This window comes from Amblyomma americanum, chromosome 4 (genome assembly GCF_052857255.1).
Source record: "Amblyomma americanum isolate KBUSLIRL-KWMA chromosome 4, ASM5285725v1, whole genome shotgun sequence".
Taxonomy (NCBI): domain Eukaryota; kingdom Metazoa; phylum Arthropoda; class Arachnida; order Ixodida; family Ixodidae; genus Amblyomma; species Amblyomma americanum.
In genome coordinates, this window is record NC_135500.1 from 11,877,380 (window position 1) to 11,904,089 (window position 26,710).

Below are 26,710 nucleotides of genomic sequence, written 5' to 3' on the forward strand. Positions count from 1 at the left end.
TTTGCCCACTGGCATGAAACTGTCCGATCACTTTCAGAGTCACTCGTCACGTTCCCCCACTCTCACTCACTGCCCCATCGTGTGCTCGAGCCACAAGTCGTTTTCACAGTTATTGCAACCTGGCAGTGGCAGAGTGGATCAAGGCCGGGCACTGGGCGTTTGTCTCTATTCACCAGTATCAAACACGTTGCTTGGTCGCATCAAAGCGAACAATACTATCTGCACATATGGGGTGCAAGCCTCCGCGAAAGGCTTTAATTGCTCGGGTCTAGAGAACCTCTTAGAACGTGGTATGGCCAACTCAATGAATTCGTCATCAGAGACCTCCATGTTCTCGATCTGCCTGTCGCCCAGACCCGCACGGAGATCGCAGCATGGGTCGCACTTCGCCTCTATCAGCGGTAGTGTAACTTCGCTTCTTCCAGGGCATGAGGTGAATCCCCCGTCGTCACTGCTTTGATTCCCCTCATCTAGAGCCAAGCTTATTGCGGCGTTGAATGAGTCTGAGTTCTCCGGCTCAGAACAGCCTAGCCTACCCAGCTGTGTGGGCTTCTCCGACGCCGTTGTAAATGCTGCGCATGCCGTTTGAACGCGAACGCATATGCCGCTTTCGCAGCTCTCTGCCTGTCATGCTGGTGCTTCAGCTGGCAACTAAAGGTCGCACGGTGCAACCGGGCCATCCGAGCAGTTCATGCCGTTGCGCTCATCAGTGCCATTAACACCGCTAACAACCTGCTCGGCTGCCTTGCCAGAGTTGACCTGCACTGTTTTGTCATGCGTCGAATTTTTGCCGGCCACGTCTGTGGAGCTCACTTCCACCTCGGGAATAAACGGCTGCTTTTCTGTGTCGACAATTGAGGTTGACTGCACAACGTGCGGCGCCTCGACGCTGCTGATCGCTGCACTATCTGCAGGGACCCGGGATTTTTCTCGACTGCTCTCAATAAGCATCGATTGAATGCCGCTGCCGCTATCTTCTCTAATCGCCGCATCGATCAGCGTTTGATCAGCGTCGTTCACGATGATAGGGCATGGCTGTGTCTGTGCCATCTTCGGCAGTACACGCGCCGCTCTCCGAGAGCGTTTCTGTTGCTTAATTCTCATCCTCTCCTGCCGTAGCTTCTCTTCGGCTACCGCCAACTGGCGCTTGAGGTCTCGAATAATGGCGTCGCCTCTCTCCTTTTCTATGGCCCGCTCGGCCTCTGACATTTCTGCGCGCTCAGCGCCATACTCGTACTCATATTCAAACCCATAGCCACAGCCACTTCGCAAACTAAATGTAGCCATTGTGCCTTGTGTAACTCTAACCTTACGGCTCAAGCACTCCCGAGGCAAGTGAGAATGGGGAAACTCACTCCATTGTCGGGCTGTCGGTCATGGCACTTGCTTCGTGGCAGCAGCAGGTCACGTCCTGAGGCGCAGAAGTGCGGCCGGAACCGAGAGCTCGCAGCAGGCTTACCACGTCCTCCCGGCCGATGAAGCCGCCAGCCACAGGTGCCGCTTAAGTCGCAGCGCTTCGCTCCGTAGGTCCGCTTCTCTCGCTGTCAGCGCTGACGTGGAGCCTTGACTCCGAGGCCTTGCTCCAGGGTATCGCCTCACTTGGACCTTGGTCCCCGGGGCTTCTCACCAAGATTTTGTGCCCGTCAACCTTCCGGAAGGTACTGCCTCTAACCGCTCTGCAGGAAGCCGCTCAGACGATCCTGGTCACGGCACCAGTTAAACTTTCCTGCCCTCTTACCGATGGGAACGGCGGTTAGCAGTACGAAGAGCACTTCAGGTCTTCGTCCGGCGAAATGTTGCCGGTTGGGGCAGCGATTCCAACTTCTCAAAGCAAAACTTATTTATTAAAGACGGGATTGAAATACAAGGTAGTGATGACAAGGCAGTTTAAAGAAAGGCTGTTTAAAAAAAGGTTGTTAAAAACGGCCGAGCTTGAGACTCGGCGCGCTCGTCACAAGTCGTCGTTTCCCGCGGGTTTTAACCCCTTCGATAATTGGGCGGAGCTTGAGTAATCTAGCTCTCGCCCAATTTGGACCAATAGCAAAGCAATTGCATCGTATGTACTAGTGGGCGGAGCCCAGGGCTCGCCGGTCCGAGCCCAGTGGAATGTGCAGCTCGCTGCATGCGCATTCGATCCACCGGTTGCCATGCGTCGGGACAGAAAGGATTAGTGCCGCAGCTCACCCTAAGCGCGGGCGTCACGCCTCGACGTACATTCCTCGATTCCCCCCCTCCCTCGGGCATGACCGCTCCTGGTAATAGGTGCGTGAGTGGGGGGGGGGGTTGTCTCATCGGCCCTGTGGGCTTCCACTTAACACCCTCCTTGTCTCTTAACGCATACATCTGGTTTTTGCCTATGCTTAGTTTTCTCTTCACCGCCTTCAGGCTACCTCCGTTCTTTAGAGCATGCTTGATTCTCTCCATATTAAACTCTTCCTTATGTCAGCTACCTTGCCTAATTCAGTGGTCCAAAATGTCAATCATGCTGTAGGCACCTTTGGTTTGGAAGGGGTTTCAAGGAAGAGCACCCCTTTGTTGGTGAACTTCGAACATGGACACCAGAACATTCTGGCACACTGCTTGCTAACCTAGCGAATGCATTGTATAGCAATTCACTCACTTCAGACAGCACTTCGTTATCATGGCACTGAAAAAGAATAGAATTACACTTCTCCCACTGTTCAAGAACTTTTCGGTGCAGTGCCGTGGGCATTCTGTTTATACCAAGTTCAGACACGGTAGTCCCCGAGGTCAGCTCCGTAACACTGGTTTGTTCTGTACTGGCATCACTAAAGTCTGTTTCTGTTTGTTGTGTGCACTGGTCCAATGTTATGTGTGGCCCATTGAGATATTCATGAGGCAGTGACAGGAAAGTCCTGTAGTCAACAAATTTAAAAACTGCGCAGAAATGTTTGCAGGGGCACTTGTGCTTGCAAAAATCGAGGCATGTGCATGAGGGCTTGTTGAAGTCCACAACGTGCGATGCATCAGCCCTCTCGGAGTGAACGGAAAATGTCCCATTGATGGGCATCTCAGCCACGTCAGCACGGGTGTATTCTTCTGCATTTACAAGCCTCCTCAACATGTGCTTAATAAAGTTGCGAGGGCGTCCATGAAAACATGTAGGGATATTTTCATTGTACTGTCTGTATAGCGCTGACTGCCTCATTTCTGACTCCATCAATTTTTTCTCACCATCTGGCAAGTAAGAGTAAACAATGGCTGCAATAAGAGAGGTAAGGGAACGCTTCTCGCTCGCGCTGTTTACATAATGTGCCTTGAGCACTCTGTTCTGAGCTTCAGTCCCGTTGTTCGTGGTAAGCACAACATCAAATTCAAGTTGGTAGTATAAAACCCACAGCTCTTTCACAGACACCCACACTGTTTGAAAATAAGTTTGGAACCTTTCATTTCTCCAGTGTCCTGAAGTCATGAGAGCTTCCAGTGAATTCTCAAATTCATCTTGATTAGAAGTGTTGGCTATGCGCTTCATAAAATTATGGTCATCATCAGGATGTGACACACCATTTTCTTTTCTGTGGAGCCATCTCTGCCACGCCTGGCCCCTGTGGAATTCACAGATGGATATCTTACTTTGAAAAACTTGGTGGATAGCACCCATCTCTGCCTGACTGTAATCCACCATCCAGTATTGTGGAGACAGATTTTCACACCACTGTTTGAACACATTTAAAGCCTTAGCTATGCAACAAGCAGTTTCAAACTGCACATTGAACACGCCAGCAGTTGCGTAGCCTATTGGTGTTTTGACTACAAGAAGAGAAAGTGGCAATGCATAGTCACTGGTCTTATGGGTAGTGTCCAAACAAATGACTGCAGTTCCATACTTTAGGAGCATGTTTTTCATAAACTTTGATTGGAAACAAAAAAGCAATGTCTCCTCACACTCACTCGCAACATTCTCTTCCATGTTATCAGACATGCTACAGCCTGCATTCTTGCTAGCTGAATATGCTTGATACACTATTGAACTTTCAGGTTGCTCAGACTGGATTTTTTATCAGATTAACTGCATTTGTTTGGTCGACAGTGCTAAACCGGTCTCTTCTAAGAGCAGCTTGGATGTTGTTGCTGATGTCCTTAGCAGTAGGGAAAAATGCCCTGCAGCTCGAAAATAGCACTCGAAAATAGCACATCATGTGCATGCATATGCAAACACTTTTTGACATCCGACACGGATGTAATCCCTTCTCTGACTAACAGGGTTGCGTTCAGCTAAGCTCTTATCCATGGTTTCGCTGAACCCTTCAATGTCGCCAAATCCATGGTTTGTGTGGCTAGTCCTGGCAGCAATGGCAACGTAAATTCTCTTCTCAGAGACTGCTGCTTCACTTCCTTGCAGCTGGCTAATCTTGGCAGATTTTAATTTCTGCTCTTTTATCCGCCCACATGGCTGAGGCATGTCCGCCTAGAAACAAAGCACCACAATTGAAAATCTGTACATATCAATGAAAGCACCAATTTGCCTTTCCCTAATAGCATTCACAACACAGACGCTGGCTGAATTGCACAGACTGCCAGGTTGGCTCGAATGGGATGAAACGGAATATTCCGTTTCATCCCATTTTATATAAGATGAAAAAAATTGCGATGATATATTTGTGCATGTCACTGAGACCACCATGCTTTTCATACAGTTGCATAATGACTTAATAAATGAGCAGTGGGTTTTTTTGGCTGCAAAACAAATGAACTGGCCGTCTTTTTGGTTGCAAAGACAATTAGCTATGTGCAAAAAAAATGTTTTCTCAGATGTAATAAGCGGTGTGGTTAAAATGAGATGAAATTGTTCGTGCATAAAAATTTCTGTGCATTTACACTCGCGCACATATATTCACAGAATCAGATTACCCGATTTTACAATCTGGTAAGCAAACTTAAGTAGCTGGCAGTTTGTACTAAAAAAGGTGCCTTAAAAAAAATGAGTCCCAGCACCGGTCTCTCTCTCTCCCAAATGAGATACTCATGACTGGTACAGGAGTCAGTACTTTCAAACATTGTACGAATGCAAAGATTGTTGGAGTCTAATTCGCTCCCTCTACATCTATCTCTAATTACATCTGCATATAAATCTAAGTGCATAACCAGGCCTGGGGTGTGGTTTGATCTCGGTGACCAGAACCGACAACGCATCCCTCACCAGAACAGGATTTGGCCACCCTGGTGCAGCACTTGGCCACAACCTCTGATATTAATACACCAAATAACCCTCGGCCACCCTCAGTCCTGAGCAGCTGCGGAGCAATTGACCGAGGTGGCGGTTCAACCTGTGATGCAGCGAAGGGTGCTATGGAATCTCTGGCTCCAGACAGGCCACCATTGGAAACTGAATGTGGCAACATTTAATGCTAGAAGCTTATTCAGTGCGACTAGTCTGGCAGTGCTTTTCAAGGAACTAATGGGTATTAAATGGGATATCATAGGGCTTAGTGAGGTTAGAGGACAGATGAAGTATCACCATCATCATCATCAGCCCTGACTGCACCCACTGCAGGGCAAAGACCTCTCCCAAGACTCTCCAATTAACTCTGTTCTTTGCCGGCTGCGCCCATCATATGTCCGCTAACTTATTAATCTCATCCGCCGTCCTAATTTTCTGCCGCCCTCTGCTACGCTTGCCTTCTCTTGTAATCCACTCCGTTATTTTAAGGACCAGCGGTTATCTTGCCTTCGCACAGTGCTAAAGGGCGGTTACATACTATGCTACCATGGATCAGTGGACAGACGAGAACTAAGTGTAGCTATATCAATCAGTATATAGCTAACAGCACAGTGGAATTTTATAGTATTAATTAATGAGAGGGTGGCAGGTATAGCAATTAAGCTTAATAAGAGGCAAAAAGTGAAGGTCGCAGAGGCCTATGCATCTGCATCCAGCCATGATGACCATATTGTCAAAAGCTTCAATGAAGACATGGAACTAGCAACGAGCAAAGTAAGAACATAGTACACTGTATCGATGTGTGACGTCAGTGCCAAGGTAGGCAAGGAGCAGGCTGGAAACAAGCCAATGGGAGGCTACGGCATAGGCTGTAGCAATAGCAGCTTCGAGTTATTAGTAGAGTTTGAAGGGAGAAATAATATACAGACTGCGAATACCTTCTTTCACAAATGGCTGAACAGGAAGTCGACTTGGAACAGCCCCAGTGGTGAGACTAAAAATTAAATAGACTTCACAATGTGCGCTTTTCCTGGCATCGTGCAGGATGTGGAGGTTCTTAGAAAGGTGCGTTGTAGCAACATTAGGATGGTAAGGTCTCAAATTAGCCTAGTCTTGAAAAAGTAATGGAAGAATCTATTAAGGAAGAAGGCCACCAATGAGTTCTTGGTAAGACGGAAAGTAGAGGAATTCAGTTCAGAATCTCGCTGCGAAACAGACATTCGGGTTTAAGTGATGAACTGTTGTGTATTGTGTTACTGCCGCTCCGCACAGTATACCGCTCTACTGCTGCTCCGAGCGCCGCTTCACATATAATGCCTACTGTCTGGCTCGAGCACCGTATTTCGCTCAACAGCCCTGCGCATTCCCGCGGCTCCGGGCTTCCAGGTCTCAGCGTGTATGCAGCTACATGAGGACACTGAACTCTTTTAACTCCCTGTCCTTTTTCTCATTTTACTATCTACCCTGATTGTATGCTTCTGCTCTAATAAACAGTTTTACCTCTGACTGAGACCAGAGAACACTTCAGGAAGATGGACAATAATCTCAATAATCTCACATAATAATAGAAATGGACAATAATCTCACAGCTATGATTACATGTAGAGTGCACAGTAGAAGCAAGCGACAGGATGGTTAGACAGCTAGGATACCTGCAAACTGTCTCAGAAGATGAAAGATCTGATTAAGAAGCGCTTGGCAATATGTGCAAAGTAACTGACATAAGGAATTCTTAATACGGGGAAAATCAAGCATGGTGTAAAGAAAGGAGATAGCCTGAAAGCAGTGAAGAGGAAGCTAGGTGTAGGCAAAAATCAGACGTGTGCGTTAAGCGACAATGAGGGCAATGTCATTAGCAATATGGATAAGATACTTAAAGTGGCCAAAGAGTTCTACACAAATCTACACAGTAGTCGAGATAATCAGGAATTTTATGAGAGAGGCAGGAGCACACAGGAAAGAGACATCCTGGAGGTAACGAAAGAGGAAGAAAGCCTTAAAAGCAATGCAAAGGGGGAGAGAGAGTAATTTAATGAAAGGAAAGCCTTAGGAGCAATGCAAAGGGGAAAAGCAGCTGGCGAGGATCAGGTAACAGCAAATCTGTTGAAGGATGGCGGGGAGATTGTGCGAGAAAAACTGGCCACCCTGTATACGCAATACCTTATGACCTCGAGCGTACTGGAAGCTTGGAAGAATGCTCACATATTATCTATTAATTGATAAGAATGGAGACGTCAAGGACTTGAAAATTTACAGACCGGTGAGCTTATACTATCCATTGTCTACAAGGTATTTACTGAGGTAATCGCAAATAGAATCAGCTAGGACAACCTCAGACTTCAATCAACAGAATGATCAGCAGGCTTTTGTGAAGGGTACTCAACAATAGATCATATGCACACTTCTAATCAGGTGATAGAGAAATGCACAGAATATAATTCTCTTTGCGCGCAGACCTGCAATTTTCGATGGAAAGTGGTGCGTGCCCACACACGACAGCTGAGTGTCTGAATGTCTACTCTATACGCCCGCTATATACCGGGTGTGCAGTTAACTTTCTAACTATCACAGCTAGGCAACTGTTTGCAATTAGAGAATTGTAGCCGGTCATTATTAATAGCCATATCAGTTTTTAGAATTTATAAAACGCGATTACCCTTGGCGCTGTGACTCGACAAAATTTGGTTTTTTCAAATAGTTGCGTGCACTGTAGGGTTTGCTTTGCGTGCTTGCTTTTGAAAGCACATGGATTTTCGCATGATGCAACATATATTTTGTCAAGCCACAGTGGCGAAGGTAAGTGCATTTTCAAAATTCTAAAAACTGATATGGCTATTACAAACGACCGGCTACAAGTCTCTAATTGTAACTAGGTGCCTAACTCTACTAGTTCAAAACTTAATTATTTAAAATTAGTTAACCAGCTCACTACCTAAGACAATTCATCGGTTTTGTGGTGTCCGCCAACACTGGTAATACTGTACCGCAAAAGCCATATCTTTACCCCAAAAAGCCTATATTTGAAAATTTCTGAAAGTGTTCGCTGAAACACCCGGTATAGCCTTCATTGATCACGTGAAAGCATGTGACTCACCTGGAAACTTCAGCAGTTATGGATGCATTGTGGAATCGGGGTGTAGAAGAATCCCATGTGAAAATACTGGAAGATATCTATAATGACTGCCCTGCTACTATAGTCGTCCATAAAGTCAGCAATAAAATTCAAATAAGGAAGGTCGTCAGGCAGGGAGATTGATCTTGCCAGAGTCCTTCAACGGACTCTGATCTCGCCAATGCTATTCACCGCCTGTTTACAGGAGGTATTCAGAGGCCTACACTAGGAATATTTGGGGATAAGACTTCTTGAACAATACCTTAGTAATCTGCAATTCGCTGGCAACATTGCCTTGCCAAGTCACTCAGGGGTTGAACTGCAAAGCATGATCAATGACTTGGACAGGTCTAAAAGCGAATATGTGGAAAACCATATGTGGTGGAAAGGAACAGCTGTTTGCAGTCTCTGAAGGGAACAGCAGTTTGCAAATAGTAGTGAGGTGCTGGAAGTGGTAAGGGAATATTTGTACTTAGGGCAGGTAGCGACTGCAAATCCAGATTACGAGAGAGAAATAACTAGAAGTATAAGACTGGGGTGGAGCGCATATGGCAGCTTCTCTCAGATCGTGAATGGCAGTTTACCAATATCACTGAAGAGGAAAGTGTCTTACCGGTACTTGCCGATGGGGCTGAAACTGGAGGCTAATGAAAGGGTTCAACTTAAATTGAGGACAATGCAGTGCGCTATGGAAAGAAAAATGATGGGTATAATGTTAAGAGACCGGAAGCGGGCAGAGTGGACCAGGGAACAAATGCGGGTTAACCACATCCTGGTTGACATCAAGAAACATAAATGGGCTTGGGCGGTTCACGTAATGCGAAGGCAAGATAATTAACCGATGGGTGCTAAGGGTAACAAACTGGATACCAAGAGAAGGTAAGCCAGGCTAGCAGGGGGCAGCAGAGGGTTAGGTGTGTGGATGAGGTTGAGAAGTTTTTGGGATAAAGTGGCCGCAGCTGGCAAAGGCAAGGTTAATTGGAGAGTTAAGGGAGAGGCCTTTGTCCTGCAGTGGGCATAATTGGGCTGCTACTGCTCTGCTGATGATGAAAAATGCGAGTAAAAAGCTGGAGGAGGCACAGAAAGTAGTGGATACATCTTCAACCAATTCTCCGTGAGTGCTTTAATTTATTTCTTGATGACTTTCAACCCTCTTTTTATGCTCGTTATTAATCCAGGATGAGGCTTTGAAAAGTGCCTCAGAGACTAAAGCCACCAAACCCTGGAACTGACCCGGTGTCTTATTTGCAGCACTGTGTCACATGATGTGCACATTTACAGAATCCTGCAACAAGGCTGGCACATGTTTACGATGACCAATGAGATGTTGGAAACAAAATAGAGAGACACAAAGAGGAAGGGGTACCCAAGAGGAAGAGGAAAGGCAGGGATGTTAACCAGAAGGGTGTTCCGGTTGGCTATCCTGCACTGGGGAGGAGGGATGAGGGGATTGAAAAGAGGAATGGAGAAGGCGTGCGCAGCGCATATTTATTTATTTATTTCACATACTTTCAGGGCCCGAAGGCATTACAGAAAGGAGTGGTACAACAAAACAAAAAAATACAGTGCATAGTTACACAAAACAAGTTATATGATGGCAGAAAACACAGTTTTCTTGAAGTTCTCAACATCGGTAAAGGCAGCGATGGAGGGAGGCCTTCCAGTCAATGCTGGTTTTAGAAATAAAAGAATCATAATACAATTTTGTTTTCGAAAATGGAACACCGACTTTAAATATATGATCGGAGCGGGATGAAATGTATGAAGGGCTCGAAAAAAGATGATCCTTTAACAGAGGGTTATGGTGCATATACCCTTTGTCGAAATGTACAGTCCATTGATTTGCCTCATGGGCACTTGTCTTTACTTAGAAACACTGCACCATGACTTTGAATACTGATGGAGGAACTTTCATTCTCACTACTATACATAACTCAGGAGGAAAAAAATATCTAGTTGTGGAGTGAATAGTCAAAACCAAGCTTATTTGTACTTGAATTTCAGCTCAAGAATAGTACCTACTTTTTGATGCTTGATTTTCAGAAAAAAAGTAGCAACAGAGTTTTTGTGCAAAAAAAGGACTATATGCTTTCACAACTAATGGTTACAGAGCTGCTTGGGCCGCACACTAATGTGAGAATGTATTATTAAGGCAGAAGAACACAGCTGAACTGCTAAAACTTCCTTGCTTGTTATGCATATGAACATACCTTAAAATCTGGAAACAGTTCAATCCACCTCAGACTCAAGGTCGCATGGCACCCTTTCTTTTTGGTGCCTTGGACATTCAGCCTATTTTTTTCAAAGGTCTCCTGCGACCAGTCAGCTGCAGTAGCTGGAGCCTAAATATAAGAATAAGTTACTGAAATCAGTATTGGGTCCCCAGCGGCCTTTTTCAAAATTATACAGCCCAAGGCTTCTGAGCCCTGCAGCACTTCTTTTACGCTCAGGGACCGTAATCTCACGGAGGCGGGAGGAACTTAAAACCTCGACCCTCCTAAGCTTATGACTGTGCTTAGGAGTCGCGCTGCATGGCTGGGAAGCAAACCCCTGGGGCTGTATATTTTTTGGCAAAGACTGTACAGTACATGCACCTAGAGGAGACCAGTGCCACATATCATGCAAATGTATAACTTTTACTGAAAGAAAGCAGAGATATTGTATGTCCTTGACTGTTTCAACATTGTTGTGAGCTGCCAATTGATTAACAGCAATTAAGAAATCAGACTTAGAAATTAGCTTGTATGGTGTGGCCATGACTGACAGAAAAGAGTGATTAGAGGTTTGTGGTTGGCCTTCACCCTGCGATGAACTGAGATTGACTGTTCCAAATGATGACCAACAAAACACACTTTAGGAAGCACTGGTTCATTCACCATACTCACAAATGTAGCATGTTTGTAGGCAAAATGATTCAGATAATTAACAATAAAACACAGCTGCATGCAACCTGCATGAGAAAGATGTCACTGCGCTGGCTCCTTTTAAACGCCTTTTCATCAGTTACATGGCTGCACCCTTCTGCATGCAGCCATATTAATTACCAAAGGGCTATGGCAGAAGTGCATCTGCTTGGTGGATATTTTACAAAGGGCAGCTTACTGTAATATGGCATGCATGGCACAGTCCAAAATGTACATGCACTCAATCAAGTTTTAAACAGTGGAAAGTTATATTTGTTTTATTATCTTAAAGACTGGGCCCTTTTGGCGTATTACATAAGGGGAATTAAATTTCGTATACTAGGATCAATGGGGCTGAATGATATCAAAAGCAGCCTGCAGATTATAGAACTTCATACTTGATATTTTTAATATGTGTTGTTTTGTATTACACTCTTTTTATATATATATGATGCAAGGGGGGTTTTCCCCCTAAACAAATGCATGAAATATGAACAGATGTGTTGACATTACTTGACAGGCAATGGCTCTGATGCGCGGGCCACAATCGAGCCCTTCTTTGCTTTCCCTGCTCGATGCCTATGCTTTCTCAATAGCCCGTACCTCCTGCTTTCCATCTGTCACCGCCCTGCCTAGCTTTGCTGAAAGCACAACATCATGGGGGAAAAAAAAAGGTTTTTGGGGAAAGGAAATGACGCAGTAATTGTCTCATTTATCTCGGTGGACACCTGAACCGCTAAGGGAAGGGATAAAGGAGGGAGTGAAAGAAGAAAGGAAGAAAGAGGTGCCATAGTGGAGGGCTCCGGAATAATTTCAATCTTTAACATACACTGACATCCCACAGCACACAGGCGCCTTTGCGTTTCACCTCCATTGAAACGCGGCCGCCACGGTCGGGTTCGAACCCGGGTATTCCGGATCAGTAGCCGAGCGCCCGGCCTAACCACTGAGCCACCGTAACCCCAAAGGCAATGGTTTAAGGTTTGGCTTCTCCTGGCGGCTCGGAAGCCTAGTGGCGAAGGTCGCCTTAACTACCTTCTAACAGCTAACATTTACAGATAGCTAACAAAGATAGCACGAGACGCATTTTGAAGTATTCTTTAATATTTCCTGCAGAATACTGCAGATTCTTTGTTCTCAGTTCGCGGTATTGAAAATTTTTCTCCGCAGAAAGTAATCGTATGGTGGGACCAGTCCAGCCTGTCTTACGTCCGCATGCGTGTGAAATAAAAATAAGTGGCACATATATATATATATGTTTCACAAGGCAGCAGTGGGGGCCGGTTGGTTGTACATGTTTGATATCAAAAATATATTTGGGCAACTGGCTCTCATAACGCGCGAAGCGAAGGAGCGCACGGATGTGACAACTGCTTATGAGTTTGCTTGAATACACTGAACTGAACATGCATGGAATGCATTTACCCCTTTCTCAATAAACGCAGTTGTCAGTGCTGTGTATACACCATTTTGTCTCGCCGACTACTAGTGTAGCGCGTTAATTTGATAAAAAATATCACACTGAGTGTAAAGATAGGAGTATTCGGTCTGACGTACATATACAACACTGCTGTTCTGCGATAAAGCCACATTAACAAGTTCTCGGAGTACGTTGGCCTTTTCAAATTTTTCAGCGCTGGTTTTTCTTTATTTTTTTTCCTGTGAAGCTTCCCTTGTAGCAATACTATATAGCATATCATAGAAAGAATAATGTAGTATATCACATATTTTCATGCGCCACAGCATATCCTTGTACCCCGGTTATGTGGCTTCGCCGCAGAGCAGGACTGGCATGCGGCGAATGAGCACATCAGGACGAAGACGCACCATCAGTGAACAACTTCACTGCGAGTATATTTCTAGCATGCTAGTACAATAATAATACAGGCAATACACAAATAAAAAGTTAGTACGTACTGGGTTGTCACTTTTCCAGAATTCTTTTCTAAACATGCATACCTTTACCGTTTCTTTGGTCACTCTAAACGGTACGTCACGACCAATTTTGTGCCCGCAGTGAATCTTTGAAAAGACGAATCGTGCTGAAAAAAAGTGAAAAAGGAAATACATTATTTGCATTAATTAACCCGCAACAATAGGAACCGCGAAATAATCATCAGGATGCGCGAATGTTGAGCAATTGGTTAACTAATATATGACTTAAAGGCTGCGGCGCCACTTTGTTCTGCATTAATCTGCATTACACAGTCTTCGAGCGATTACAGTAGTTGCGCCATGTACTATATATAGATATCAAGAAGCATCCTCACCTTTTGGCACCGCATCGAACTCCCTTGACGTCTGTACAGAGTATATTTCTCGTGGCGAGCAGCCAGAGACCTCTAACATATTGGAGCAAATCATTTTCAGATTTTAGATATCCACGTAGCCGCCTTCAATGTGCAAATTGCTGAGGTAGCGTCGCAGAATGATCTCCTGCCGTTCAGGATCGTCGCTCATCGCTACGCGAAAAGTTGGCAAAACGGCGTGAAAAGTTGCAGACGAGGCTCGCTGCTTGGCAAAACGGCGCGAAATAGCGCAATACGGCGCGAAAGTTGCAGACGACAAGGCACGTTGCTTTCTGTTTCTTTATATTTTTTGAAAAACTGTGACGCCATCATCAGGGCTGCTGACGTTTAGTCCCGTGAAAAAAGTTGTGGCCCCACCCTAGTCGGATTTGTTGTAAAAACAGCCTCACCCTTAACTTTTGGCCTACGGTTGAACTCATTCATGGATGCCCAAGACGAAGTGTGCACGAGCTCTGCGGTGACGACTGCAAGCGAGCTCGTACAGGCGGGTTGCCGGGGTCATTCGATGAGCAGCAAGGTCCCCGGGCACCCGTCCTTGTTCCGTGGCAGGCATCCAAAAATAGTGTGCCGGGAGAGTGCTGTTCGCGCTGACGCGCCTTTGCTGGAAAGTAGGGGGCTTGCCCCCGCTCTCGTACCCGCTGCAAACTGCTCGCCAGAGACTGCAACTCGATGACTCACGGCCGCAGGCAGGGACCCATACAATGGTAGAATGGACAGCACGCCGGGGCAGCTTCTCTCGAACTCTGCATATCGCTCCTATGATCACCAAAAGTTTGAATCAAAAGCAGTGGAGACCGCGCAAACTGCCCATTTGGTAAAATGCGGAACAATGCGAGTGCCAAACAATTCTATCCGGTACCGCCCAAATTCTCGGTTCATTTGGATGTAGCTGGCTCTCTTCGGTCGAGGCACATTCGCGGTTCGCTTTCCGGCATGGTGGTGTTAAGCTCACTTGAACTGCATTAGCGTCTCTGGTTCCGTGAAATTATCAATTCGCTTCGCAGCCGTAAAAAAATACGAACTTCATTTGAACAAAGTAAGCTTTCTATAGTTGAGTGAGACTTCTCAGCTCTAGCGAGGCTCATATAAAACAAGCAAACCCGTTTGCGCATGCTTGTGCCACGGTATGAGTATGTCCTCCCAAAAGTGACAGGCAGCCCCCAAAGAGCCTCAGGCCTACTCGCTCCGAAACTTTCCGGTGCCAACAAAGGGCCAAGGACGATAGCTAGAACACTGTGCCACAAGGAGATACATTTCTACCAAGGTGACCCTACTCGCTCGCTGCTATACCAGCAACTTCTGAGCGAAACGGCACCCATTGCTTCCCACAGTGTCGGAGTGCCCTGGTGCTTTTCCTGCAATCACGGCTGCAATGCAAATCAGTTGATTACGGCACTCGGCTCCTAGAGCCAAAGAGACAGAACAGAGAATATTTACAACTATATACAAGAAAAATCGGGCCACCCTTCAGGCTTTTCTATTCACTCGCTTCTGGCTTGCTGTTCTCGTGGACGGCTCGATCTCGCTCTCCATGTGCGGACCTCGTAGGTTCACCTTCCAAAGGAGTATCGATGAAGTGCTCATCAAAAGCGTAGCATGCACGGCAATTCTCTCATGCTACTATTCCGCTCATCTCGCTGTCAAGAAAGCGTCTTAGCCTTGCTACCAACTCCGAATTCGGTTCAGGCCTAATGCTGTTCCAAATCCGGGCGGGCATTCCACGAACCAAATTGCGTGTCGTCCCTCGTCCCAAGAGCTTGCCACACGTTGAGCTGCCATTGTGGAAATATGGGGGGACAAAGGGAAAGGACGACAAAGCGTGCTCATCAAGCGTGCTCACTCATATGCTATTTATTACACTTGCAATTAATACACAGCGTGCCAGCTAGCTCAAAACATCAACGAAGCATTCCTCGGAAATAGAAGGCTACGTAAGAAGGACATCCGACTTACCGGCTGGGGCAGGGGCGCGACTTCGGAAGTATTGGCAGCGAACATTTGTACGCGCCGACAATGGCGGCCGGGTTTTCCGGTGCGCGCCACATTCTTGGGGATTCTTGGGGCAAAGCCATCCCTGAGCATTTGCTGGGGAAGGTGACGAGAGCGCGCGTTTGCTGCGCTCGCTTCGCTGCCTGGAACCAGAAGTCCAGCGGCAAGCCAAGACGGATCTCCATGCGCCTGCCGCGGAAGGTGACGAGAGCGTGTGGCTGCAACCGCTCACTACGCTGGCCGGATCCCGAAGAGACTCTCCGGTTCCGCCGAATTCCGTGTAGCCTACGAGGTGGTGCTCCCGTCGCTGTTTCCACTTCCCCCATGAGGGAGACTTCCCTCCTTGCACGACCGGTGCTGTCCTGACGCGTGACGATGAAGATGGGCCACGTCGAAATGGAGGGGGAAACAGGTTCTCCACAACGTAACTTCGAGCAAGAGCCTTCATGCGAACAATTCCTGCATGAGCTGAGTCTAGGGCCACAGGGATCCTCTTCCTTCCCTTTTCCGGTATCACGACTCGATTGCCCCAGAGGACACACCCTTTGTGCACTGATAACTTGTGCTGCCTGATTCTGAATGGCTGAAATTCAGGCTCTGCAATAGTTGATGGCCAACCTCTCAAAACCTAGCTCGAGACACGTGACAGAACGGGGTCTTATGTTGTCATTCCTGAGGATGAAGTGGGTGTGTCTTCCAAGAAGAAAACCTCTAAGGGTACTGGAATGGTGAGGGGCAGTTGACTCGGTGTATCAGGGATTTCCTTTCCAGGTCGATGAGTGAGAACGTAGTCATATGCATTTAGGAGGATAGTCCAACCCAGCATTCTTGGGGATAATATTTGCGCTGTCTGTTTTGATGGAGTGAACAGGCCCAGAAGCGGTTTATGATCTGTCACGATCTCGGACCTTCGCCCATAGACATAGTCATGAAACTGCTTAACGCTTGACACCACAGCCAGGGCTTCCCTGTCAATCAGGGCATAATTCCTCTCTTTGGCTGTCAGTGTTCTTGAATAGAAGGCAAGAGCAGCTTCAGGACCGTCCTCCAGTCAGTGGCTGAGTACAGTGCCAATGCCATAAGGCGAGGCTTCACATGTTATCGCTGGAGGTTTGCCCTCGTCGAAATGGTGCAGCACGATTTCTGATAATAGCAACTGCTTTGATTCCCTGAAAGATTGGTCATGATGAGTCGTCCAGTTCCATGGGGCATCCTTGTCAAGGAGACGGTTAAGTGGTTCGGCCACTGTTGCCTTGTTTTTTAAGAAGACATGGTAGCAGTTGAGAAGGCCCAGGAAGGCTTGCAAGTCTTGCTTGTTGGTTGGGACTGAAGCATTTTGGATAGCCCTCACCTTTTCCAATGGTGGACGCACACCATCTTTGTCGCTCATGAAACCCAGAAATTCCACTTGAGATACACCAAAATAGCATTTGTCTCTTTTCACGCGGAGACCAGCATTAGCAATGCGGCTCAACACATCATGAAGGCACCCAACCAGCTATTTTTCTGTTCTGGCTGCTATCAGAATGTTGTCAAAATAGGGAACCACTCCTGTAATTCCCTTGAGGAGGTCATCCATGAAGGCCTGGAATGCTCCAGGAGCAACACTCGCACCAAACTGCAACCTCTTAAATCGGAATGCTCCACGGTGAGTTTGTGCGTGAGTTGCAGCCTTGTCAACTGCTAGCTGCTGGTAAGCCTGTGCAAGGTCCAGCTTTGTGAATATACGCCCCCAGATAGTGAGGCTAGTATATGTTGCAGAACAAGAATAAAGTATGGGTGATGCGATAGTGCGTTGTTGATTGTGCGCTTGTAATCACCACATATTCGTATGTCTTCATTTGCCTTCATGGGTGCCACAATGGGCGTCTCCCACTTTGATTCAGTTGCTAGCTCCAAAATTCCTTGCTCAATGAGGCGGTTAAGCGCGGCTTCGATCTTTGGCTTGAGTACGAAGGGGACTCGTCGAGGTCTCATCCATATTGGTGTGACAGTAGGGTTCAAGTGAAGTGTGACAGGTGGACCTTTGAATTTTCCCAATCCTGCACTGCATACGCAATGAAACTTCTCCAGGACGCATTCCACTGTCAAGCCATCACCAGTTCAGTTCCGAAGGGCTTGAACCAATCCATTCTCAGCAGGCTTGTTCGGTGACCTTGTGCCACCAGGAGCTTGAGCAGTCCTTTGGAGTCGCCATATTCGACATGAATGTGGCACGCACCTTTTATCTTTACAGCGTTGCCTTGGAAGTGTGCGAGTCTTGAAACCTAGGCTGTCTCCTTCGTCTCCGCAGATATTAACCAGAGTTTGTAAATCTTCCTGGCTATCTGCTAACAGTACAATATCGTCCGCATGCATTAAACCCGGTAGTCGCTGCTCAACAACCTTTCCGCCTAATCTGTACAACAGATTATAACTGAGATTGCTTGCTTGCAGCCTTCTTTCCATACTTATCATGTAAAGCATGAACAGCAGCGGTGATAGAGGTCAACCTTGCCTTAATCCTCTGTGTACCTCGATAGTTGCAGTACTCTTAATCCCTTCCCATGTTATTTCAACTTTATTTTCTCAATATATTTCCTGTAGAAAATCACTTGCCTCAATATCTTCATCTTTTAATATGTTCTACAGGAGTTCCCTGTTTACGTTGTTGTATGCACCGCTTATGTCCAGGAAGGCTAAATACAGAGGTCTGTTTTCTGCCTTAGTTATTTCTATGCATTGGGTAAGCACAAACAGGCTATCATCTAAGCACCTACCGCTTCTGAACCCGTTCTGAAGTTCTCCGAGTATTTCTTTAATTTCTACCCATGACTGCATTTTTAATTTCACCACCTGCATTGCCAGCCTGTATATTACTTATGTTATCATAATCAGTCGGAGGGATTTTATGTTCATCTTATCGCCTTTCTCTTCTTAAATCAAATTCATTTTACTCTGTTTCCGGCTTGATTGGAATTGCATCTATCCCTGAGGATGTGCATTTTTGAATATTTGCTTCTGCCTTTCTCCACTTAGGACTGGCCAGTTCTAAGCTGCTTTCTATTGTGCTGTCCTGTGTAGCTCCCTCATTTGGGGAGATTACCCTAGCGTCGCAGTCAGGCTGATGATGATGATTACGATGTAATGTACTTCACAGCGTCGTCTCCCTCAAGACATTTTCCCTCGACATCTTGAATCTGTTCCTGCATTCCTTGTTTTGTTTTACTGGGCCAGTTTATATGGCTGCAGAATTTTCTTGGGCCCCCTTTAGTTGCATCACGAACTTCAGCCAGCCAGCGATCTGAGGACTGCTTTTTTTTTTTCATCATCATCATCATCATTTTATTTTATAAAACCAATACATCAAAACTTAATTGGACCAATAGCCAGCTCGGCTAGTGAAAGGTTTAAATACATAATATTCACTTAAGAATGGCAGACATTCAAAATACATGCACAAAAAGACGTGAGATGCTATAATAGCGGCATTGCACATATGTTAAGCACATACATATTCTGAAAAACAACAAAGAATAGGTTTATGAATGTACAAAACTAAGCACAAACGCATTCAGTCCCACAGTTCTGGTCAGACAAGAAAAATGTTTTTCAATTAGGCCGAAAAATTATGTTTGAGTTTGATGTCATTGGGAATCTCATTCCATATCTGGGCACCATTGTACTCGTAAAGGTTATTACCTTTCACCGTAAGTGTTATGACAAGGCGGTAGGTTAAATCTATTATTAGTGGCAGCTTGTTTGTGTCAGCGGCGATCTAAACAGTCTAAGAGGAGTTGGATCATTAGTTCTTATTACTGTGTTTATTATTTGAGCTATCTTTAGTTTGTATGCAACTGATACTGGTAATATTCGCAGTTCTTGAAAGAGTGGTCGGCTAGGGTCAATTGTCTTTGCAAAGGTTATTGTACAAACAGCACGCTTCTGCAGGCGTAAGATTAATTCTAAATACGTTTTATAGGTACCGCCCCATGTGTCTAGGCAGTAACATAAGTTACTATGGACAAACGCGAAGTACAATATGCGTAAAATCGGTGCACGAAAACATTCCCTCACCCTTAATAAAATATGACAGCCATAAGCTAATTTAGAGCAAATATTTTTAATTTGCTGCTTCCAATGCATGTCCGATTCAAAAACTACACCCAAGTACTTGGTTTGGGAGACATTAAGCAAATATGTACCGTTTAAGGATAGAAATAAGTTATCACAGCTAATATTCTTATTCCTTGAGTGAAATAAAGTATACTTTGTTTTCTCGGTGTTAAGTGTGAGCCGATTGTTTACGAACCACTGGGAAATTTTACTAAGTTCCTCGTTAACTTTGCCCTCCAGATCCTCTCATGTATCTCCTGTAAAAAATAGCGCAGTGCCATCAGCGTATATAACAGCTTCAGAATAGTTCAGAAACAGTGGAAAGTCATTGATGTATAAAGAAAAAAGGAGGGGCCGAGTACAGAGCCCTGCGGCACGCCAAGTGTGATTTTTTGAGGAGCGGAGATATAGTTTCTGGCAACAACGCATTGCTCTCGACTAGAAAAGTAACTTTTGGTTAAATCATAAATTTTCCCCCTTAAACCATAAGTCTCTATTTTCTGTAGTAATATCGAATGGTCAACCGTGTCAAAGGCTTTTGATATGTCTAAGTAAACAACTACGGCCAGTTTTTTGCTATGTAATGCGGTGTTTATCAGCTGTGTAAGGACCAGCACTGCTGAGGAAGTGGATCTTTGGGGTCGGAAGCCGTGCTGATTTGGACAGAGGACATTGTACTTAGTTAAAAAGCTCTGTATTCGCTTGCAGAGCACCTTTTCGAATACTGTATTAATTACACTTAATACTGAAATTGGCCTATAGTTTGATAGAATAGACTGCTCACCACCTTTAAAAACAGGTGTGACCTTAGCGGCTTTGAGCTCATCAGGATACTCTCCAGTTTTTAGGGAATTGTTAAAAAGATGCAATAAATGGGTACCTAGGATATCAATATTGTTTTTGATAAGTCTCACAGGTATTGCGTCTAAGCCTGCTGCTTTGCCTATTGAGAGACTGCTGACTGCTGCTATCACTTCCTCTATTGATAAGTCAGGCAATGCGAAAGTATTGGGAACATGCTCAGGCATTCTCAACGAGGCTACATCAATATTAATTCGTGAAGCCAGCGAAGGTACCGTGGAGACAAAATGGGCATTAAATAATTCAGCCGTGTCTTCGTTAGCTGATTCAGGCAAAACATCCTCTCTTGAACGAAGGCCAATTGAATCATTAACTATGTCCCACATTTTTTTCGTGTTACCCCGAGTCTCCTCTCCAGCGATTTACTCCTTTTACTTGTTTTATTTTAGTACTAATGTGTAGTTCTAACTGATTATAATCCGACTTTTCCATGGGGCGTTTCTCTATTGCTTCCTCTATGCTGGCTGCTATTAGCGCTATTTGTTCGTCATTTAATTTTGTGTTCTCGTTTTGACTTCCCTGCATTTTTGAGCATGGCTCCCAACTGTAGACTAATACACTTATGGTCATTTCCGATGCGGTACTTCCCCTATTCGTCTATTTTCATTTTGCGAGCTTGCTATACATCACCTGCGACATTAAATAGTAGTCAATGGTCGTTTGCCTGTTACGCCGTATTCCCACCTGATTTGTCCCTAACACTTAGTTCCTCTGTTTACAAAAACTAGGCAGCGTCGCTCACAAAGTCTAGCATCAACTTCTCATTACAATCTGTGTATACCCATCCAGATCCTCGATGTGGCCATTCATGTCACCCAGCAGAATAATATCGGCACCTTCTCCAAACTCCTTTATATCATCATTGAGACACTTAACTAGGTCCTTGTTTTCTTGCCTGCATTCGTCCCCTGTCGATAAATAAACTACCCCTAGCCATGTCCTTTTACCAGCAATTGTACCTGATGCCCAGACATGTTCTTTGCAAGTTGGCTTTATTCTTAGCCAATTTGTTCCTTGATGTATCAGCATACCAACTCCTCCTTCCTTCCTCTCCGTTGTTGTTCTGTTGCTCCCTTCCCAGACGTAGCCATCAATAAACGGTGGGTCTTCTAGATCTCCGAGATGTGTCTCGCATAGCGCATATACAGCTACTTCTTCGTCCTTTCATTGCTATTCTATTTCTAACCACTTCGCTCTCTTTCTACCGCCTTGCATGCTTGTATACCTGATCCTGGTGTTAAATTTATTTTTTGTAGTTTTCTTCCTGGGCCTCCTAGTGATCATTTTATTGGCATCAGCCTCCGTTGTTACACTTTCTAGTTTGCTTCTACCTACCCCTACGCCCTGAGCCGCAGCGGACCCCCTAAAAAAGCTACTGCCCGGCCTGCCAGGCACCAGCCAATCTCTGCTCCTAGCCTTCCATTAAAGTGGATGCCACCTCGTGTAAAGACTCCGCGAAAGCCTGCTCTCTGAACTTCCCTGTTTATGTCTGCCACTTCAAAGCCTTTCTCCCGGCTTAACTTCCTTATCTCCCGATTAACAGCCACAACATCCTTGGCAACTACTCCGTTCTGTCCTTGCACCTCCAGCACTGTACACACCACGATCTGGACTTGCTGTGCTATCTCCCTTAAATTGTCAACTCCCTCCGCTAATCTTTCCACTACTTTTGCGGCTTCACCATTCAGGACATCATTTAGCCCCGCCGCTACCACTACCAAACTGTTCTCTGCAACATTCTTAGAAAGTTCGCTTTTTGTCTCTCTCAGTACTGCGTCCATTGTCCTGCCTGGGAATGCCCGGACTGCTACCCGCTTATCACCCTTTACACGCTCCAGTATAGTTCTTTTGCCCCTCCTCATGTTTGAGTCACCACCGATAAGCACTCTTCCTCCGCCCTAACTTCCGGATTATGCTGCCTCTTATCTGTGACTGTGACCTCATTCCTTGGGGTTAGCTTCTTCCCCTTCTATCCATGGCCTCAAGACTTCCTAGCTGCCACGTGTGCGTAGCTGTTCCTGTCTGAACCTGCCTGACCTAATTCCTTATCGCTGTCCATGCCAGTGCACGCCCCATTCACGTGGCTGGCGCTGGAATGTCCGCCAGTGTGGCTTCGCATGGCGGTCTCAGCCATTTTTGCGTCCAACAATTCACAAGTTTCCGCTTGGAGTTTCCGTTTCTCTGCCCTCTCTACCTGTAGCTCTCTTTCTAGACCATCCATACGTAACGCTAGGCTGGTGTTTGCTTCGTCAGCCCTGTCCAGGCGCACACTTAATACACAGCATTTGCACATAAAATCCACGCCTTCGATCTCCTCTACAGATCTGAACCGTATTTCGTTCAAATTCACCGACGCCTCACACTCCTTGAATTTAACGTTCAGTTGCTTGACTATTTAACACCACTCGATTATTGCTACCACAAAATGCTGGAATATCTACAAGCTAAAAAAAAAGAAACACCCGTAAGCACGTGCTCAAATAAAATTCTGCCTACCACAAAAGCCGATCACCTAGAAAAGGAATAACTACCTGTATAAACTAGTCTCACAGATGAGCGGTGCAAGTCTGTAGCTGCTGGCCAGAAAAGACCTGGCCATTAGGTAACTGACCTGCTCTTTTGCGAGCACTTCACCTAGCTAGCCTAAATCTAAAAACTAGCCCTAAATGTAAACTGTCAGAATATTAAAGGAAAGAAATCATCTATTTGACGTAGTCAGGGTGCTTTCGCAGTTGTCAGTCTGTCCATGCGTGGCCATGTGTGGCCCTGACACACCCTCTGGCAGCCAGCACAGCCACCACTGACTGTGTAATGCATGTTCTTGCAGAGATGGTGCCACAGTACTGCGCACTACACAACACTAGGTATCAACAGCACCCTTTTGCCCCAATCACTTCCATCTTCTAACATGCTGTGTGAACTGCGACAAAGACCATCCAGCTTATTTTTGTTCCTGGTTAGTGTGGGAAAAGAAAGACACTGAAAGTTAGACTACATCTAGAGCAGGAGGACATGGTTAATGGGGGGGATATTGGAGAGGTCTTCATTTGGCAATGGATGGAAATAGGCTAATGATGTGACTTCAGATGCTTCCAAGGATGAAAGTTGTATGCCTGGAAAAGACATGCTCCCTTCAGCTAGCTTTACTCGTTTGAAATAAAGACTCTGAGATAGCAGCTGATTCCAAAAATCAGAATTTTAGTGGCACAAACATATTATGTTCCTTAACCATCTAAATTTGACATTTAATACCACATGTTTATCAGCTGGCATATCTTTGAATATACATATAATGAATTTTAAATAATTCACATTGTTTGGTCAGCATGCCATACTGCTTTATAATTTCATATGGCAGTCATAATAGAACTCTGTATGGATCGAATTCAAGCCAGGAATGGTAGCATTACAGTATTAGTTTATATCACTGCTAAGCCATTTGTACTGGAAATGTTACATTATGGCAGAATAATTAAGTGAAGGCAGATTTATTTGCATCGCAATGATATAGGCAGGCTCGGGCAAAAAAGCCAACGGTTTTCACTTGAGGGAGCTTGAGCCCCCCTTACAAGGCATACAGCTAGTGCAAGCAGCAAATAAATAAAATTACATACATAACATGGAACAGAAGCGGGGCATTTGTCACAGAATAGAACTTGTGACAAATGTCACTTATTGCATATCAATACTAGGAAAATACAAGACGCTTACAAAAAATGTTCTCATAGAGTTCGGAGACTATATTTTTCGGATTGACAATCCTCTAGAAATTAGTTTATTAATCATGGGGCTGCATGACTTATCATTTGTAGGCCAAGTTCTGTAAGGCTAAAGCGGGTGGTCCAGTATGCTTGTTTTCCAATTTTATATGGTGCCGAGCTTGACTTGAGGTGTGACAGTTGCAGAAAGATATATGGTCACGGTGAGATATGAGTTTTTGTTTGATGGCTAAGGAAATTTGTTATAAATTTTAAATCAGCCACAGTTTTGATCTGCTTAAACAGCTCTTCAATATGTGCCATGGTAACCGACATATGGGGCACGGTGGCATTTCAGGGATGCGGTCACGTAATCCGTTCCTCTTCATTCCGCAGGTGAGGAAACGCTACGCAAAATGTATTCGTTCTAGTGATCCCTTTCTATTTCTGCTGCCGTGCCCATGGATGTGTTGGTTCTTCTATCGAGTTGCTCTGTACTTGAAAGAATTGTTAGCGCTGGATGGTGATATTGAGACAAATCCGGGTCCCAATAATGCACAACTTTCAAAACAACTGGAAGATATAGCTGCAGACATCAAAGAGATAAAAGAAAAACGGTTGACTGACATAGAAACTAAACTAGACGCAGTATCGAGACTGGAAGCCAAAATCGTTCTCTGTCAAGACCAGCTCGAATCTATGAATCGTGTAATTCAAAACCTGGAAAACAGAATAGATGACTTGGAAAACCGCAGCCGTAGATCGAACTTAATTGTTTACGGCTTCAAAGAAGATGATGACGAGACTTCTGAGTCCTTGGAGCGTGATGTTAACCAAAAGATCATTCAGGACAAACTTGATCTCGCACCAGTTACCATAGAGCGCATTCATCGTTTGGGAAAACCTGCAGAGAACAAAACTAGGCCAGTTATATTCAAGCTCCTGGACTCCCGTCAAAAAACCAAAATTCTAAAGCAAGGACGTAAACTGAAAGACAGTGGTATATCGATCGGTGAAGACTTTTCCTATAAAACAAGAGACATAAGAAGAAATCTCTGGAACAGTACCAAGCCGAACCGCGATAAAGGCGACAAAGTTTCATTAGTTTTCGACAAAATTTTTATCAACAGTCAAGCCTACGTTTGGGACTATGAAAAGAACGACAAGGTGCCTTTGCGAAAAAACGATCGTACGAAACAGACACGACCCTTAACGCCTTCAGTGGTGCAGTCAACTCCATAGATCACGCAATTCTAAGCCATAAAAAGGTCTCTGCTTCTAAATACCGATTTCCCCAACATAAACGTAATAGAGGTGACAAAGGAATTGCGACAGTGACAGTGAATAAGCATCTCCGAATAATTAATGTTAACGCTCGAAGCGTCGCCAATAAAACCGAGCAGCTTGAAATCCTTCTCCTACAACATGACCCTCACGTTGCGGTTATAACAGAAACTTGGCTGCACAGCGAGATTACCGACAACCTCATCTTTCCAACCTCGTACAAGGTATTTCGCAAGGATAGGCCCTCGAGAGGTGGAGGAGTTGCAGTACTCTTTAAAAATAATATACAGGCTGTTTCGCTAGAAGATGTACCTGATCTTGAGTGCCTTTGCATGAAACTGTTTTGCTGGGGACATTGCTTTATTTTGTATGCGGTTTACAGGCCTCCTAATGTAACGCAAGATTATCTAACTAATTTACAAGTTCACATGTCAAATTACAAAAAGAGTAAAATATTGCTATTCGGTGATTTCAACTTACCTGGCGTTGACTGGGAACGTCTGCAGCCATGTTCCGGGTACAAAAAAAAAGAACGTGGATATTGTATTCGACATTATGTTCACGCACAACTTGTGTCAAGTGGTTCGCGAGCCAACCCGCGAATTTCGCATGAGTAATTCAGTGTTGGATCTTGCATTTGTTCCCCATGTTCTCCATGATTGCAACGTGTCTGTCGCACCAGGACTTTCAGATCATCATCTTGTTAGTGTTTTCATTCCCATAAAACCGCTTGCCAAGACAAAAACATGTAAAGCACATCGTATCATGGACTTCACACGTGCCGATGACGCCTCAGTTATTGAGCATCTTGAAACATGCATTGTCGAATTTGATGGAACCGACGCCTGCGCACTCTGGAATCAGTTTAAGAAAATGTGTCACTATTGCCTTAGAAATTTCATACCTGTAAAATACAAAAACATTCGCAAGCAGACGCCTTGGATGACACGCAGTATCATTCATCTCAGATGCAAAATCAAAAGGCTAAAAAAGCATCGTGCACAGCAGAGCACAATCAACCATTTAAGAGAAAACCTCCCCCTTGCTGTACGCCGTTCAAAAGATTATTATTTCAAAACAACTCTGCCGAACTTCATAAAAAACGACCCGGGTAAATTCTGGCGCCACATTAGCGATAAAAAAGCCCCTATATCAGAAATGACTATCAACGGTACAACGGTTACCAATCAGCCTTCCATTGCTCACCATTTTAACAATTACTTTCACAGTGTATTTTCTAAACCAAAACCGTACGATGCACCAAGCACAACTTCAGC

At 45.1% G+C, this 26,710-nt stretch overlaps 1 protein-coding gene and 1 pseudogene across 5 annotated transcripts in view; one reads left to right on the plus strand and one right to left on the minus strand.

Moving 5' to 3' along the window:
* Window positions 1-26,710, plus strand: part of LOC144127797 (uncharacterized) — a 468,909-nt gene that overhangs the window by 40,073 nt on the left and 402,126 nt on the right. The window lies entirely within an intron of this gene.
* LOC144127625 (uncharacterized) lies at window positions 652-25,943 on the minus strand (annotated as a pseudogene).